The 16083-nt window shown below is 36.4% G+C and overlaps 1 long non-coding RNA gene across 1 annotated transcript in view; it reads right to left on the bottom strand.

Annotated features, from left to right (window-relative positions):
• Window positions 1-1723: 1723 nt before the first annotated feature.
• LOC125696163 (uncharacterized) overlaps window positions 1724-16083 on the bottom strand; it is a 36486-nt gene continuing 22126 nt past the window's right edge. Inside the window, exon 3 of the long non-coding RNA XR_007378206.1 lies at window positions 1724-8625. This is a non-coding gene — a long non-coding RNA (uncharacterized LOC125696163). The remainder of the gene's footprint in view (window positions 8626-16083) is intronic.

Below are 16083 nucleotides of genomic sequence, written 5' to 3'. Positions count from 1 at the left end.
ATTTCTATTAATGATGATTAATTTAAAATAGAAAGTTTGCTTTAGCACAAACAGGGCTTCAATTATTTAAATATTATTTGGCTTACTTTATTAGCCTTAATTTGATTCGTAATTAGAACATGCCTTTTATGCAGCACCCGTAAGTCAGAAACAAAATGTCCAGCTACATCTGCTAGAAGTAAGTATACTGGCTTTTGCTTGTTTGGTATTCTGTGGATACTTCTCATCCCCCTTAACTAAACCACTAAGCACCTAAATTCTAAATGGCCTCTTACAAATTAAAAAAAAAAAAAAAAAAAAAGGCTGCACAATGTTTGTGATATACTTCAGGATTAGAAAATGGACAATTAAAACATTTGAAAATGATTTTATAAATATCAGAGCATGTAACAGAAGAGGCAAGCATCCACAGTACTAATAGGGAAGAAGCAGGTGACTTGGATCTAGACAAAAAATCATGTGTGAGAGCTCAAGGTTAAGCACACCTGTAAGACTAAGCTTCAGACACACTCTGCAATCTGTAAATGTCTGATATGCTGAGAGATTATGTGTGGCTGAGCTGGGCCAGAATGACTGACAAGTCTACGCCTCATGTTGTCATGTTCTTGTAGACATCTGTCCACTTTGCAGGGTTCCATCTATAGGAAATGAAATGTTTGTAAGAAGGCATCATTTGTGCTGCAGTGCTCTTGCCACGGAGAAGGCAACAGTCATCAACAATCTTGGAAGGCTATGAGTACTGGATGTGTATATTATGAAAATTGTTATTGTCTCTATTGCAGTCACTAGAAATGTCCGTTTATTCTTTAGGCAGTTGAAAATTGTGCTTTCACAACTGAGTTCAACACCTGAGCTATACTGAGTCTCTTCAGTAGTATAATAAGAGCTGCTGACTTCAGCATGCAGAGGCCAGCTTGAGCTATAAAGCAAGCATACTTGAGAGCAGCTGCCAGTGCAGCTCATTTGTCAGATTCAGACTTCAACATCATTCTTAACACTACTGAACAAGTAGGGATTAAAGTTATTTCTCATAGCTTGAGGCTTGGTTCAACTCTAGGTATGCCTTATCACCATGCAGTTGTAGATCTATAGAGAATGCCTTCTAATTTAGATAGCCTGAGTGGTGCAGTGGAGGAAATCTTGTTCTGGCTTCTCTTTATGCAGAGGTGCTGCTCCTCAATTGGTTATCTAAAGTATTTATCCAGTGTATGTGTATTAATGATAATGAAAAAATAGCAAATAAAAAAAAGAAAAGAGAGAAACTAGTAGGTAACATTTAGATTAGTAGAAAAATGCTTCTTTGGGAAAGTAGCCAGATTACTGACTATAAAAAAAGAGGGAAGAAGTATTTTGATACCATGAAAGATTCATGAGCGAGTAGGAGGTCAGAACTATAGTGCCTTGTAATTTCGTTCAGTTTGTATTAAACCTAGATATGAACTTCTGAACTTGATTTTCCACTACTTCCCTATTTTTGGATATTAGTATAAAACTGTACGTAATGAAATATATAACTTTCATTCTGAGTTATATGGGATATTTGTGATGGCTACATTGCTCAGAGATTTGAAATGCTTGCTGCTCTCAGTTATCATTCATAATTCTTTATAGATGTCTGTTTGTAATTTAGGTTCTTCTAAAACATATATGCATTGTTTCAGGGTTTAAAAAATACCAGTTTCTCTTTAAAATCCTTTGAACATGGATATACATTTTTCTCAAATTCTACACAGAATGAAATTAAGCTGCAGTTAAAAAGTTAAATTACCTAATAAATCAAAGCTTTTGGGCACAAAATATTTAATTTCATTGTATAAGCTCTGTTTAATTCAGTTTTTGTAGGCTGCTATGCTACCTCTTGACCTACCGCTTTTGGATGTTCTGCATGATGAAAAAAATGGGCACAGGCAATAATTACATTAATTATTCATTTTTACTAAAATAACTTTTTATATTTTTTTTCCAACAAAAATGAAATCTTATTTTATTTACTGGGTACATTTTTCTTACAAGTGTATGTAAACTGAATAATACACAAAATTTCACTGACATAGAATTTCATAAAGCCTACTTACACACTAGTTGTTTCATACAGTATTTGTAAACTTAACAAATGATACTAGATTTGCTTGCATACATATGATCTCGTCACATAAATAAGATTTGGTCTTGTCAGTTCTTGGATAGGAGGTCTCCAAGGAAAATCCAGATGGTGCAGGCATTGATAGTGATTCAGCAGGAAGGCGACCACCTACTGTGCTAGTACTCATTTTTCTTCTGGATTGAGAGCATTGTATTTGGAAGAATATTGCTGTGTTTTTCTTTCCCTGAGATTAAAAATTAAGAACCTTACCAAGAGAAAGTATTTAAAGCATCCTATTAGTAATCCAGTCATCTTGCATAAAAGTACTAAAGTTTCACATATTGTCAGCTGAAATCAGAAAACAAAATTCACTGAAAATTTCTTTTCTTGTTTTGAACATTCTTTTTTCTTTACATGCCTAACTATCCCTTCTCCCCATGAAATATTTGCTGATAGTTAACAACGAAAAAAATGTTGTTGTCATAAGTATTTCCTCAAAACTTTTGTAAAAAAGAATTCAGAGCTCAAAAACACATGGTTGCAAAAGAAACTGGGAATGTGAGTGGTAATGGCGCCATTTTTTTGATTTAGCGTGAAAATAATGTTAATAGCACACTGATGTTGTTACTTAGTAGTGCTTGCACTAAGTCAGGGATTTTTGGCTTCTCATACTGCCCCACCAGTAAGGAAACTGGGAGTGCAGAAGAAGCTGGTAAGGGACAGAACCAAGACAGCTGACTCAAACTGGTCAAAAGGATATTTCCTACCATGCAGCACAATGCTGAGCAATAAAAATGAGAAGCAAAGGCAAAGTAAAGGAGGAGAATCCCTTCCCTTGACCGACTAGCTATACTTCTTTTGTTGCAGTCCAGGATACTGTTGATTTTCTGGGTGCAAGAGCACATTGCTGGCTCATGTTGATCTTCCCATCAACAAACACACTAAGTCCTTCTCCCCAGGGATGCTCTCAATTCATTTTCTACCTAGCCTGCACTTATGCCTGCCAGGTGCAGGACCTTCCACTTGGCCTTGATGTACTTCGTAAACACAAAACAGTTCTTAATTCACATAGATCTTTAAGGAAAATCACAAGCAAGAATGAAGATGCAAGCAGAAATCATGACAAAGTATGGAATAGCTATAGAATATAGTAATGTAAAAAACTTTCTATGAGTCTTGAGTTCCTGGTTATCACAATTTCTTCTGCGACAGGAAATGAAACCCAAACATAAATAGTACTTTGGCTGTTAGCTCCTCCATTAACTCTCAGTATCTAGTCTGCAAAAGATCTCAATGTTGCCAACTAAATGGATGATAATCTAATACCATCTGACAGAATTTCATTTTGCTTCTGATTTTATGGCTTGCATTTTTAAGAGAAGCAGAAAATCACATATAGATGAGCAACTTAAGAGAATACTACAATGCTTTTAAAGTTTTCAAAATTTTGGTTATATCATAATTTGGCTGAGGATAATTTATGTTAACATCTGCCCATTTCAAAGATTTCCTTAGGTAATAGGGGAGGAGAGAATGTCCTTTGATACTTCTGCATGGCTTTGTTATCTTGTTTTCAGAATTAAATGTTTAATATTCTTGTCACTTTGTGGGTGGTTTTTTTTTTATTTTGAAAAAAATGTAACATTAAAAACTACAGACAGTTGGAATCATTAAAACAGATTAGCTTCGGAAAGCTTACTTTTTTTAATACAGATTTTTGAGGCATTTTCTTAATTGCAGAATTTTCTATGGAACACGTGGAGATAACCTGAACCCTTCAGGCAGCTTTAATTACGAAATGTTTGGCTTGCATGTTTATCTCCTATTTTAGCAGGGAAAAAAAAATAGTATTCAGACAGAACTTGTTAGAAGATTGGATTTGCGTACTATAGCAAAGCAACAGTTCTCACTTGTTGCAGAAACTGGAAGCTGTACTGAGGGACTGCAGAAGATGGAAAAATAGTCTTGCATGTATAGCATCTTCATGATGCCTGATATTATCTTCCTACTTCTGCTTCCTGGGGTTGGTAATAGAAGGCTATTAAAACCGCCTTCTGAGAAACAGTCAGTAACTGTGTATTGTTTGTTTTGGGTGTCTGATGGCAGAGTCTGTGGCAAATGAATTTGCAGAATACTCAACCGCTAAAATTGTAGCTAAACTGAATGGGGCTGTTGTTTTAAACACAATAGAATACCTGTTGAGGTAGAACTTTAAAAATCATGCCTACATGTGTGAATTGTGTCTGCCAGCTCTAGCTGATGCCTGTAATTCTGTTGATAGGACAAGGTGGAATGGTTTTAAGCTCAAGGAGGGAAGGTTTAGATTGAATGTTAGGGGGAAGTTCTTCACAGAGAGAGTGGTGAGGTGCTGGAACTGGCTGCCCAGAGCAGCTGTGGGTGCACTGTCTTTGGATGTGTTCAAGACCAGGTTGTGTGGGGCCCTGGGCAACCTGGTCTAGTACGAGATCTGGAGGTCGGCTGCCCTACTTGTGGAGGGGTTTGGAACTGGATGATCCTTGGGGTCCCTTCCAACCCAAGCCATTCTATGATACTTCTATGGAAGAATATGGATGATGACTTCTTCTTATCTTAAGAATAACATCAATGAAACAGAGACATAAAGTAAATACACTGTGGAATCGCCTAGAGAAAGAGATTATTAGGATATTTCAGTGAAAAGTATTTTTGGTTGGTAAAAGCTTTAATTATATATCTTAGAAGTTGAATGTAAGTGAAGAAAACTTTGTTTCTTGTATAGTGCATGTTTTCCCTTTTACACTGCTAGTGTTTCATTTCATACTTATCATCAAACTTTGAGGGTATTGAAAGACCATTGAAAGCTGTCTTCAACTGAAAAGTTCTTATTCCACAATCCTAATAAGCTAAGAGTAAGTCATATTTACAGTCTTCTAAAGTGGAATGTACTCTGCAGGTCTGTTATCCTAAGATATATGTGGATCAAAGCCAAGCATTTTTCTGGAATGTTGGGTTTTGATTCAACATTCATTAAGACTAGTGATTTCAATTTTTTTGAAGTGAGACTGTCATTGCAGAGTCAGTAGAGGGGCTTGCTTATTCAAAAAAAAATATTGATGTACAAGGAAATCAGGACAGATTAAAAGCAGATTAAAAGCAGGGTGTAAGGAGAAATACTGTTGTTTTACGGTTGTCCCCAGATTCCTTCTTCCTCACTTTGGGTTTCTTGGTGAGATGCCATTACTACTCTTGCTAGAAAGAAGTCCACATGATGGTCAGAATTTTCAAAATTGTTTAAAGATTCTGAATGTGTCTGTTCAGCATGAAACACTTATAAAAGTTGCTTACAATCTATGAAATAGATTCTTGTTTCTTCTGAGCCAGGACCACAAAGTTATTGGTCACCCTGGAATATGTAGATCAGACTCTTTCCTTGCTAACAAAAAAGCAATAATGCAACCAAGCAAAAAAACAAAGCTGGGTGAAATTGCTATTGCTTCTATAGCTTATCAAGTACATCAGAGATTTCCGTGTTTTCATTGCCTTCTGTTTCTTTCAGAGTGATGCATGAGTGTGATCAAACAAATTCGGTCCTCCTTTGGAATGAAGCCATGGTTTAAACTGTTAGTGTCAACTGAGTGAGATCAGGCTGAGCTCTACCTCCAAGCCCAGCCCCCTTTTTCAACACAATGTTCCCTCCTGGACTCTGTGGTTTCCTTTTTGCAGAAAGCACCTCTCCATATTGCATTGGCTAGTTGCTTCTGAATTTGTATTCAATACGATGTGAGGTAGCAACTTCTCTGGCCCCCACTTCACTTGTGGGTAATGCAATTTTATAACCATAAAAGGTAAACGATAGATTTCTGGTTCTCCAAAAATAAGTGGAATATTTACAGAGCAAGATCTGGACATGATCTCTGCTTGAGTTTATTATCCTGCCTGTTGCTCCCTCATGATTCCCATGCCTCTAGACAGAGTCAGTTTAATATCCATCCCCGATATGCTACCATTTCCAAGCTTCCGGCAATCACCGTGATCCATCACAGTGATGTGCTGCACAGGAAAATCGTTATGGATTTTTTGGTGGAGAAATATTAAGTTATTGGCATAAGTAGTTTGGAAGACAGAACAGATTTCTTACCCAGTGAGATATTATTGTGTTCCAGAGGCATCTGAAGGGAGTCAAACCTAGTCCACACATGTTCAATTTCACATGGTGTGTTGAGGCCAGAATTTGGGGCCAGCTGCTCCTAAGTCTTTGGCATGTGCTTTTCTTTAACTGCCTTGAGCATTTACTGTGTGTATATGCTTGCATGGTTGTGGCCTCAACTTCAGAGCCATGTATACAGTTCTTATACTCTTGGTACTCTCTTTAAAAAAAAAAAAGAGGAAAAAAGAAAAAAGATAAAAGAAAATACATCATTTGGAGTTAAATCTAGAAAAGTAGTTTACTGTCTTTTGGCTTATTAAAATGCAGTAGTACCAGAAAATATAATGTGACAACAACTGCCTGACTTCTGCATCTATATGGGATTGACTATAACAAGGTTTTAAAACTTAGACAGTATAGGAAATGAAGCCTCCAAACTCACGTATTCTCATTGCATGTAAACTGGTACTTTTTTGTCACACATAAGGACAGACATTAAAAACAACTTTATAAAGTATTTATGAGGTTTTGATTTACCACAATTATTTTCTCTGGCTTTCAGAGTCTCTGAGTAGTATCTTAATGCTAGATCATATTTTCTGACAACAGAACACCAGATACACTGTAATGATTTGGCATTCAGCCTTTTGGAATGAAGGCCAAAACTGGCTAAATAAATCATTTCCAATAGCAAGGAGCAATGATTGCATTGTAAACTCTGGATAAATCTGTGATATTAAAGAAAGCAACTGTTTTGCTATATATTGACTTGGGGGAAAAAAAAAAGGTATGGAAAAAATTTCCTATACTGGAAAGATGCCAATGTGGCATTGTACTACCCAAGTCTTCTATGCTGTTGCAATCAAACATTTAATAATGTGACAGAAAGGTTTTTTTGTTTTGTTTTGTTTTTTCTTGATTATTATCCTCAAGGTTGAGTAGGAATCCCAGAAAGGAGCAGTATTTAATAGAAATGTTAACTTCATTAATGACATATAAAATATACTGGGATTCCTGGTAGGCAATTCTACACACGGTTAAGTAAAGGCAGGTAATCTGTGTACAGCTTGGGTTCATGGTACACAAGGCTTCTATCACAAGAGGCAAAACTCCAAGCTGCCTTGCATTCAGCAGGAGAAAGTGGAGTGAAATATTCACTGATGGGCACTTATTGCTCACATGACAGCAGTTCTCAGAGACGGCGCAAGAGATCAGGGCTGTGGTGCTCAACACCCTCTGAGTGTGTAATTTTGGACAGGAGAAACAACAGGGCCCCAATGGTGCTCCTCAGGTCAGGGTTGGAGCAGAAGGGTAGGTGCCCTCTGTGACCCTCTGCTGTATCTCTTCTTGAGAAAATCCCCGTGTTTTGCTTTAAAAAGGGCCATGACCAGCTGAACAAATGCATGGGTATTTGGCATTGCGTGTCCGTGCAGTTTAGGTTAATAGTTCAGTGACAGTGCAAAGCCTAAACCCGTGTTCTCCAGACACTATGGCCTCTACATCAAAAGAAATAATGATAATAATTATTTTTAACATAATGATCACATTCTAGTTAAAAATAAAATATAAAAAATTTCTGGGCAAATACTATCAGTCCAAATGGAGAGGGAAGGACAAAACAGGATGCAGAAATCCATGCTGCTCTGGAATGAAAGTTTTTGACAGCTGTTAAAGCAAGCACAGATTTTAACTCCTCAGGCTTTATTGCAACCCCTTTCACTACCCTTTTGGCAGTCACAATTAAAATCAGAAGGAAATCTTCTTGCCGGGGGGCTCCCTGTGCCCCTCCATCGCTGCCAACCAGCGGTGCATGGTTTGTGGTACCGCAGCTCCGGCCCGGCAGAGGGCAGAGTGCTCAGCCCGCTGGGACAGGTCCAGGCGGTCTCATTGCGAGGGGAAGTCACCGTCCTGGAGAGCAGGCAGCGGTGGGGAGTCTCAGTGGGGAGGGCTGCAGCCCGTTAAGGCAGGAGAGGAGCTGTGGAACGAATCCAGAGTGAAATCTTAGCGTCTTCGAAGCTGAAGGGTGCCTTAGGCGGTGAAGTGTCTGACTTCTGCTGGGAAGTGTGTTGGGACACTAAGGCATCGTTTCACTTCAGGGACCTCATGGAAATCCTTATGATCATAGCTGTAACTTGGCTGCTTCCTGAGTTATTGCCTCAGGTTTCAACCCTCGTAGCCCATCTGAAGCGTAGTGGTGTCCCAGCATGATGCACTTAGCACATCTGATTGTTTAATTACTATTCTCCCTTCCGCACATGTAGGATCACAGTTTCACCTGCTCATGTGGCACACACATGTGCTGTCTTGAACATCAGCGTGTGAGCAGCTTGGGATCGCTGCCAGTCTGGTATCTTTTTCTCTTTCCTTCGTTCGTGTTCTCCACACAAACTGCGGTTCTGTGTGCTGCTCTGCATACCTAAATAGAAATGCAGCAACAAAATAATCGTGCAAGTCGTGTAGTACTTCACTGTATCTGTTAACTGCGCTGAAAGCAAAGAAGTGTCTTCTCAATAAAAACTAGATTGAAAGATTCCTTCTGCAAGAGCTAAACCAGTGAAAGTAAACACAGTTTTTGAGATCTGTTTTTAAAGCGTCTAATCACATAGGGCCATACGAACTTGACTTAAATGCTATCTTGATAACTGTTGAATGAATTTATGTCAGGAGTTGTTCAATAGAAGCAACAGCCAAGATATCTTCTCAGGACTACGCCTGAAAATACACTTTTTTTCCCCTGGAAGATGCACACTCCAGGTGCTTTTCACTTTTCTTACATAAAAAATGCACCCCACTTCTTCATACTGTAGCAATTTTAAAATGTATTCTGTGCTTAACTGTATTTTCAGTGTAAAAACATTGATCTGAAGTATCCTCATGAAAGAAGCAGGGGTGGAAAGATATAGGCAGAAAAAGGTTAGTGAAAAGCTGCCTATCAGAAAATGTATGCAGATGAGAAGAAAAGAAAAATCTCTAGCGGGAAACATAGATACACATCCAGGAATCAGGTACACACAGCGTGTATTAATTAGATTAATTTGTTCCTGGTCTGAGCACTGAACAATACAGAGAGAGGAATCAGGAATATGCTTTTGGTTCCTGTTAAAGTTTACTTCCATTGTTTGGGGACCTCATGAAATGTTTTCAATAATAGAGGCTGATTTCCTCCACCAGCCTTGTCCTCTGTCAGGCTGGCAGTACTGGAAAAGCATGAATATTTCTTGCTTTCTGGTAGCAAGATTTGGCACTTGTGTTTGGCGCTGTGGCTGTGGGTTCATGTTACAATACAGAGATTCAAGGTAAAGAGGTGGAGGGCAGCTTAGCCTCTTTCCTATCAGATATTAATGGAGTTTGCAATAAATGCACAAAACTCCACCTGTACAGAGGTAGAGTGATCCAGTAAGTTGACAGATGTGTTGGAATTTTGTGTTCTTCACAGCCTCTGCTTTTGCTCTCCTGTTGAATGACCTTTTCAGGTTAAAACCTCACTTTTTTCATCTGTAAAATGGGCACATTAAAGTGTTTTGGTTTCTCAAGAGAAAAACTGATTCTGATGTATAATAACTGAATATTATTTATTTTTGTCTGAAAGGTTTAAGAAGATGGGGCAAATTTCTTGTAGTCTCTTTGTTTCCCTCATTACCTTTGCAATACTTCAGTACTGCCAAGATGATGTTGGTGTTTTTTTAATAATTTCTCTCTTAATTTTTTACAATGTCTCTCTTTTTTCTTTTTTTTCAACCATTTCAGTATAAATGAGTATTCAAGTCCTTTCAGGCAAATTTTGAACACTTCTCTTGAAGAGGTTAAATATATATGTGTAGTGACATTTTTGTCATGGAAGTCAAGAAATTGATTGTGGACTGCATGAGTTAGAAGTAGGAAATAGGTGAGTCACTGCTTAGAGACTTTTGAATATGCAAGAGGAGCTGTTTGAAAAGCATACCAAATCTTTAGTATGTGACATTATGCAGAAAAACAGACCTTAGGCTTACTAGATTGTTCTCTATTTTTTTATTAATATTTCATTATATGCATACTTATTTCAATATATTCATTTTGAATACATTATTTTATTAAAGATTATCAAGTTATAGCATGGGATGAACATCACAAACATCCAGACGCTAATTGTGCTGACTGGATATTTTTCATGTTATATTAAGCAGTGAATTGGTTAACAGTGTTGGTACTTAAGTGTGCATGTTTATGCTTCAAGGCTGACACTCCAGTAAGATGAATGGGGGAAGTTAACTGTGCTTGATGCTATTGTTTTAGCTGGTAAGGATGAGGGCTCAACAAGATGAAAGTATGTTGGTTTACATTGTCAAGGCTATCTTCACAACCAGAAGCTAGAAACTTCCTTTAATATGAAAAAACAAACACATAAATTCTGGGAAATAGAATAAAACCCTCCATTAATCTGAATGAAAGCCTTAAATCATTCAGATTCATAGATTTGCTATGTATGGTTATTTTTTTCTTCTGTGTTTGGACTGAAGTGTTTGTCATGATCAGGCAGCATCATTGCTTACATTCACTGATGTGTTAAGAAATGACTAATAAAGATAGACATGGCGGGCCTCTATTTTCTTTGAAATGTAGCTTTTGGGATATGTCAAGCAGAAAAAAATGTTAATAGAATACAACCCGTTCTATTAAAATCAGTTTAGAAGAAGAAATGAGGTCCTTGGCTCCCTTTGTCTTGTTGAATAACGTAGGATACCTCATTTGATCTAACTTTACATCAGCTTCCCAATTGAGAAGCAGGATGAATGAGTAATGCATACTAAACACGTTGGGAAATGCAGATGAAAAATTATTATGTAATCCCTAAACACCACATTCTGTGACCTTTATTCATACTGAAATAATGAGGAGTATTTACAGTGTAACTTACTGTTCACCATCAGTGAGGACGACAGAATCCAGGCTGGTTTTGTCTGGGCCCAAAGAACTCTCCTGAACTACTGTTTTTGTTAGGGTTTACAGTTCCATTTTCATAGGATTAAAGAGATCTAAAAATGAATTACATTGTAGGATAGTGAATGATGCTATTTGTTTGAAGATATCCACATTCCAACTTAATTGTTGAATATGCCTTGACATACCAGTATCTCATCTGTAATATTACTGCTGGGATTTTCAGAAAAATAGCATGTAATGTCAGCTCTGTGCTTAAACCGTAACCAACAAACCCTAGGGAGCTATCAAGTTATCAGTCTTTAGTACTAAAAACATAACACTGGTTTAAGTATAGCTACTCAAAATGGGTCAAGTTACAGCTGGGTTATGTTTTAGTGAACTAAAATTAATAGGGTATTTTCAGTTAAATAGGCAAATTCATAAATGAGATATTATTAACCGAGTTCCTGATTATATAAGCTTATTTAAACACAGTGAAAGGTGTACATGCATGTAAGAACACCTGCGAACTCTGATGTTCCTGTTTTTTTGTTGCATAAAACTTCAAGCTAGAATGGAAACACCAAATCTTCAGCATTCAAAATCTGCATCAGACGCTAAAATTTAAAATGTTTGGGTTTGGAATTTGAATTTTGTGTACTTTAAAGGTAGATGTGCTCTGATTTGAGCTGAGATCTGTAGTAATTGATAGAAAAAAAGACAAAATCTGTCCTGTCAAAATTGAAGTGGTTATGTGCCAGATGTGTGTTTGCTATCTAAAGGAAAAAACAAACAAGAGTTCTTGACATAGGAGCTAAATCTGAGCAAGTCACTTTTGAAGCTGTGGTAACAAGAAACATATTTGGTGGCCTGTATGAAATGACTTGTGTTTGTCCTATGTACACTTTAATTAAATGTGTAAAGACAGTGTTGCTTGTCGGATCAGCTAACATAAACTGAGAATCTGAGGGCTGATGACAGGCAGTATTTCACATTTACATTCACCATTTTTCTATGATTCTGTAAAAGTTATGTCTATTTTCTCTCCAATTTCACTGGTGAATCTCCAATAGACAGTGTGGGTTTGGCCCCAAGTGATTCTATTTTTTTTCAAAGCACATAAATTATTTCTGGGCTATTAATTGGAAAAAGGGAAAATGTAATGCAAGTTTACTCTGATTTTGGAAGGAATAAGTAATGCTCTTCAGTGTACTCAGTGAGGTTGTCACATGCCTAGCTGTATGAGCTTTTTAACACAACTCAGTCAAATTTAAGATCCAGACAGCGAGGCCTAAACTTACTTTCTGTGACACTCAATGGAAAGTCAAATAATCCACCGATTCATAAATTAACTACAGTGCTACTAATACAGCCTTTGAAAATTGTGTAGAATATATTAATACAGGTTTTTGGTTTTTTTTTTTTTGGTAATGTTTTGAACTCTTCCTACATAAGGAAAGGAAATAGAAAATCTTTGGTATGATTAGCTTTATGCACATGTATGCAATATTAACAGTAATTTTCACTTAACTGATGGGAAATTGAAGCATAGAATGACTGACTGACTTTTTCAAGGTCACGAAGAACATCAATCAGAGCAGGGAAAAGGATCTTGTGATTAGGATAAACTTCTAAATTAGTGTATGTCTTTCCGTAAGACAAATCAGTGCAAGCTGATAAATTCTTAGAAAACAAGGTATTACTAATTTAATTTGGTGAGAGATCCTAAAACAAAACAAACAAAAAGACAAACTCAGGGTATTTTTACAGTTATCCTTATTTCAGTGTTTCTTTTGGGAAATAGAAGGATGTTGTTATTTTTTTCCCATCAGAAATATGTATGTGATTCACCAATATCTGCTTTGACAACACTTTACTAGTAATGTATATATTAGACCTTTTAGAAAACTGATTTCTCAAGATTGAGAAACACTGTGAGTAAAATTATGTGACAGGAAACATTTAAACAGGAAACTGTGAAATATAATTCGTACTTGATAAATTCAGCGTCAAAATACCCTCTAAAAGATATCTCCAGCCTAAAAATATGCCATTGATTGAGAAGAAAAATGATGGCAGTAGTGAAAAATCACAAATGTAAAAACAAGAGTAATAGCAGTAAGCTTAAAAGCAGCTCTAGAGAAATATGAACAATTGATACAGGAAACTGGAACTATCTTTGAAAAACTCTGTAGAGGGCTGAGGAAAATAAGAAACAACATTTTAAGTATATAAAAATTCTGATGTAATGGTTTAAATCCAGTACTCAGAGAGAAAAGCAAAATCATTGATCATGGTGTGCAGAAGGTAGATGTACTCATACACATCTGTTATTCTAGAATAAGACACCAAGATCGATTTCTATCTTGAAGCTAGTGATAAGCATTTTCTATTCCACTGCAGCTAGAAGCAATGCTGAACATGTATGCTAGGTGTTTTTTGTGTTGTTCTTTTTGTTTTTTGTTTTGTTTTTTTCCAGTGGGAAGGAACAGATAATAGCCTTGATGTTACCAAAGGTGATTTATTTCAGCATAATGATCATTTTTTAATTTATAGAATACTGGGGAAATGGCAAAGGATTAGAAAATATTAATGCTGATATTTGCAATTGAAATGTACTTAAAAAGTTAAGACTAGTTAAAATGGAGGCACAAAAGAAATAAGCATAGATATGGGATAGCCATGCAGGATATTTCTAATTTAGTCCTGTAAGGATCAGATCTTTGTCCAGTACTGTGCAGTACCTTTAGCAAAGTCTGGAAAATGTGAAAATGTTACTAGCAAAACTTACAGGTGACATAATAGATGGACAAACAACTAATGATGACAAAAGAAGAATGAGCTAGTCAGTAATGCTCATTGGGGTGGATTCATTAAAACAAGATATATTTGCGTACCCAGATCTGAGACCAAAGGACCATGAATTTATGTAGTGCTGAATCTTCTAGAGCAGGTACTCTAGAAAAAAAAAATTAGTATTTTGAAACTGAACTACCAGAGTGATACTGTGATTAAAATGTCAGATGCAGTCTTTCCATGTCTAAGCATGTGGATGGAGAGGGTGATATTCCCTCTGTCTATGTCATTAGAGAGAGCATTCTTGGAATACTCTGTCCAGTTCTGGCATTTACACTTTGAGAAGGACACTGACAAACTGAAATGAGCTCAGAAGAAAGCTGGAAGAAAAAAAATGAGGTCTGGAAAATGTGCCCTATAATGAGCCACCAAAGAAACTCAACTGATTTACTCAGGTTTGGAGATTTTATCACATTATCCTTTATGGAAGGATGTTCTTGATCATTTCTCTTTAGTTAAGTAATAAAATATTTCAACTGAGTTGAAATGTCAGTTATTATTCTCACTTGATTATTAACTAGTTAATAATAAAAATGGAACTTCTGAAAATTTGACAGTTGGAAACAGAGCAGAAGTATCAAGTTATACTAATTAATGTCTGGAATAAATTCTGACATACCAATGTGCTGGATTTTCCATCTGCTGCAATTCTTAAATTGAGCTGCAGCATATCTCTCAGAAGAACACCCAGTCTAAGATAGGTATTTTAGCTGATGTGGAAATTGTTGCTTCTCATTATCTAATTTCTAGTTAGTCAAGTTAGAGGGCCAAAAGCCATGTCTGGGCTTTATAATATAGCTAAAGAAAAAGTAACCAAGGTACACTGCAGTAAGAAAGACAACAGTATAAATAGGTACTCTGAATGTCACTATCACAATAAAAAGTAACATGGAAAAAGAAAATCATGTTAAGTGACAGAAGAAAGGAGGACTGTTTTTGATCTGTCACCAACAAAAGGTTGTGTTTTTGCTTATGAGTGCATCTGACTTCCTTATTTTTTCCAATTCAAATCATTTTTGTTTGGTGCAGTCTAGACTGGTGTATCCAAGCTAAGTTAAAAGCATACATGTCAAACACAGTGTCCACTGCAAAAAACAAAACAAAACAAAACAAAAAAAAAAAAAAAAAAAAAAAAACTGGATTTAATGCATACTGGTTGTGTATACAGAGGTGCAATTGTTTTTAGCTACTCAAAAAAGAGCTGGAGCACAGCTGGATCTGCCTAAAAAAAAAAAAAGTATACAAATATAGTGCATGTGTGTTTATGATCTTCTGTCCTTCTTAAATCAGGCCCTCCACTGGCACTTCATTCTACTCCATTGTTCACCAGGAGTATTAGCAGTTACAGTATTTTGCTAGGGAAGGCCATTAAAAGTCTGGGACTTGTTTGTTTGTTTTTCCTAAGAGAAACTATGGTGAAAAAACATAATGAAAAATCGCTATAAAGCTGCAATGGCACATTTATGCTTTTAGAAAACCTAAGTCCTCTAGCGCTATCTTTGGGTAGGTCTACAAGTTAAAATGTCAATCGTGTCTTCAGTTCTACAGTTATAGGCTAAATCAAAATTCTATTGGCTCACATCTCTTTCTAATGTTATCTAATGCACTTTTTACTGTTTTTACTGTAATAGGCAGACTTCTTTTTAGTTACAAAAATAAAAAAGTAAACATTTGTGCACTGCTTCCTTGTGAGAATTTGCCTTCATTTATATTCTAAGCCCTCTCATTAAAACACCTTCTAGAGCCAGTTACCAAATTGACTTCTTAGTAGTCTTAGTTACAGTACTTTATGACTTCAAAAGAATAGGTAAAGTGCAATGTTTCTTCAAATAGGCAGCCATTTCACCGTTCTTTTCTTGAAAACTTTTATCATTTACATCACTTGGTCTTTTCTCTGCTTCCTCTTGTGATTCTCCTGCCAGTGTTTGATATTTGTTAAAATTTCTCCTCTGGAATACTTCTTAAACTTGGAAACTTTCGAGGAAAAAGAGCGTTCTCTGTAAGCTTTGACAAATTATTATATTAACATTGAAAATTCTAAATACAAGCACTATGTGATTTTACTTGTTTCTTCTGCTTTTACATCCTAGAAAATTATTCTGTGCAGTTTTTGCCC

This window comes from Lagopus muta, chromosome 7, assembly GCF_023343835.1.
Source record: "Lagopus muta isolate bLagMut1 chromosome 7, bLagMut1 primary, whole genome shotgun sequence".
Classification (NCBI taxonomy): Eukaryota; Metazoa; Chordata; class Aves; order Galliformes; family Phasianidae; genus Lagopus; species Lagopus muta.
The sequence above is the reverse complement of the archived record's forward strand: the minus strand, read 5'-3'. Positions and strand labels throughout refer to the sequence as shown.